We start from the raw sequence: 3,385 nt of genomic DNA on the forward strand, positions 1-3,385 counted from the left end.
CATGGGGACCTTATTGTGTCTGGTACCTAATTCTTTGTAATAATAATAATAATAATAATAATAATAATAATAATAATCAAATGTATTTATATTGGCCTTTATATCTCCAATTAAAATCTCAAAGGGCTCATTCACATGCTGATTACAACAGGCTGCAAATTTTAGCACCATGGGTACGAACACCAGCAGGCAGGGTGGGTGAAGCATCTTCCCCCAGTGACACAACGATGAGAAACAGAAAAACCCTTTGACCCTGATTTACATTGGAATTAGAAATTTTACTGAAAATGTTTTTCATTTGACTATTTCAAGTCAGAAGTGTGTGAGCTAGCTGAAGAAAGGAATAAACATCCATTGGGTACTGTTTGTTTGGTATGACAGCATGTTTTTTTTCTAAAATATGAAAAGTTGAATTTTTTCCCCACAATTAAAGTAATAAAATGTTTTCAATTTACACAATTTAGTAACGATGCAGATCAAAGTGCTTTTCATGAGGGCTTCATTTTATGTTGAATCTTGGGAACAATGCAGACTAAAAGTCTAAAGTTGAATAATAATTCTCAGAAACAGGCATGTCGGACTCAATCCGAGGGATTTGCAAGTATGTTGGATCCCTTTTCCAGATGTGTGTATTGAACATTAAAATGATGCAATCCAGTATATGAAGTATATAACAGATGTATAATAGAAATTAGAAAAACAGTTCAAATGATTGTGCAAAGGCCAGAAGAGATGTAAACACTGTGAATTTGTTGGGAGGAGTGATGTTTCTAAAGTCTTAACAGCTGCTTGGAGGAAGAATCTCCCATAATGCTCTTTTGTGCATTTAGGATGCAGCAGTTTGTTGTTGAAGGAGATTTCTAGTTCAGCACCAGCTTCATGAATGGTGGCACAAATTGTTCATCAGTGATGTTACAGTGTCTTAGCGAAAGTCCTTCTGTTTCTCTCCATCACCTGCACTGGGTCGTGGAAGCATCCTATCAAAGAGTTGGCCTGTCTGACGAGTTTATCGAACCACTTCCTCTCAGCTGCTTCAACATACAATACCTAGAAGATAGCTGATGCCACCACAGAGTCAAAGAAGATCTTCAGGAGCGCCCCCTGCACTCCTAGAAACTTCTGTCTCTCAGCCGGTAGAATCTGTTCAGACCCGTCCTACCAGGTTTTCCTCTGTTGTTGAGGAGGTAGTTCAGTTGGCACCAGTTCACCAAGTCCTGAGTCTACGCTGCACTGTGAGTGGTATTATGGCAGAGTCATCAAAGAACTTTTGCACATTGTGGGGAATTGATGGAGAAGTTTGCACTGCTGGTCCAAGACTAGCAAACTTTGGCCACAGGTTGATTGCCCAAATATAATGTCTGGTCCCAGAACCAGAGTGCTAATCTCAAATTAGTTACCTTAGCTTGAAAGAAAAACTCAGGTAAAACATGTTGCATGTTTCGATACTGAAAACACAACTCATTTGATTTTTACAAAGCAGAAGTATCAGCTAGATGCCGAAAGGATTGAATGTGTGCTTACAGTTGAATTTTTCTTTGGTAACTTTCAGCTCCCTTTCCCTCCAGGACTTGCTACTGAGAAACAACCTCACAGCATGATGCTTCTACCACTATGCTTCATAGTGGGAATGGTGTGTTTGTGGTGATCTATAGTGCTATCTCAACAGCTGAAACTGGAAACTCCTTCAGGACAGCCATGGTAGCCTGGTGAGCTTCAGTCACTCAGATCATGAGGACACAACCTGACACATTGACCCATGTGCGTAGGTTTGGGTATGGACGGTCACATGTCACGACCAATATTCAAGGGATATAAAATAGTCCCAACCAATTTTTGCCATATTAATAAAAAAAATAAATAAACGAAAATCTACATTGATTAGTTTAATATTTCAATATACTACGCAGTGGTAGCATTCATTTTAAAATTCGCTGTTATGAACTATGACGACCCATGCCGCTATTGGCTCAAAGAACGTGGATCTACGTTCTTTGATTGGCTGCAACAGGCGGCGGCCAGCTGGACACACGCGGAACGGAAGCTTGGTCCATGGAGCTGAAAGTGAACGTGTTTCCTTCTGAGTTTGACATTTATTATTTAGTCTCCGAGACCAAAAAAGAAAAGGACGACAGACATTAGAAGTTATTTCGCTACCTCGGCTGTAAGTACAGTGAGTGAACCCATAAATTAGATATCTATCACGCAACGCATTTGTTGTAAAGTCCGGTGTTTAGTAAGGTCAGCACTGAATGTGAGGTAGAATAGGTCTGTTAATTATGTAATATTTTTTCACATAGGATGCTCAGACAGCAGAGCAAGGGGCAGAGCAGAACGATGGAGAGGTGGCTGGAGCTTCAGGGCTCCAGGTGAGGTGTTAGTTCTCAGATATGTAATATACTGTGAAATTATCTCAGTAAATATAGTATTTGAAGTGTTAGTCTTAAATTAAGTTAAGCTGGTGTGAAGTCAAACCAGGTTGCCACTGGTCAAAAATGGTCGGTGCGGGGGTGGGGGTGGGGAAGGGGGTGTGGCCAGTAAGTTGTAAGGTCCCACCAAAACTTAGACCAAACCTTCGCCCTTGCATTGACCAGATTCCTTCCATTTCTTGACGGCTCCAACTGAACTCCAGAGGTTGTTCAGTTACTTAGTGTTTTTGTTTCTATCCCCTAAAATTATACTTTTCTATAACATTTTCTATCAGTTGTCTGGAGTGTACTTTTGTCTTTGTAAACGGACCTTCCAGACCCAGTGTCTTTATATACAACCAGTTGAGACTCACTGAAAGCACTCAGGTTACCTCCATTCTTTCTACTTTGAATTAATGGGGTGAAGATTCATGCAATCAACTAATTTATGCTAGATGTTTTTGTTTACCTGTCAGTATTTTGTAAAAATCAGTTTTCCCTTTCTTGTTTAAATTTTTATTTATTTATTTTGTAAATACAACGTAATAAAAATGCCAAATTATGTTGATCATGATTTAGTTGTAATAGGAATGTAAAGGGCAAAACAGCAAAGAGGGTTAGCACGTTTTCTAGGCACTGTGTTTGGTCATTACCTGTTCCATTCTCCACATGGTGCGTGGTAATAGTGCAGCTAATCTTCCTTTTATTTCTGGTCATTTCTGACCCATAGTTTTTTGACTATGGATCAAAAGATATTCACAGAAGTTGAGATTTTAACAGACATGTAAAGCATTATATAAAAGGCTAAATCAATTATCAATATTATCAGACACAATGAGAGACATGAACAAAATCTAAATGTTTTTATTACTAATTTTTCAGTTTTTACCTATTAAAACAAAAGAAAAAACCTGGAAGATTTTTGTTTATGTCTTAATAATCATGGCAAAAGAGAGATAAACTCAGTTTAAGGCAAGTGG

This window comes from Gambusia affinis, linkage group LG11 (genome assembly GCF_019740435.1).
Source record: "Gambusia affinis linkage group LG11, SWU_Gaff_1.0, whole genome shotgun sequence".
Taxonomy (NCBI): domain Eukaryota; kingdom Metazoa; phylum Chordata; class Actinopteri; order Cyprinodontiformes; family Poeciliidae; genus Gambusia; species Gambusia affinis.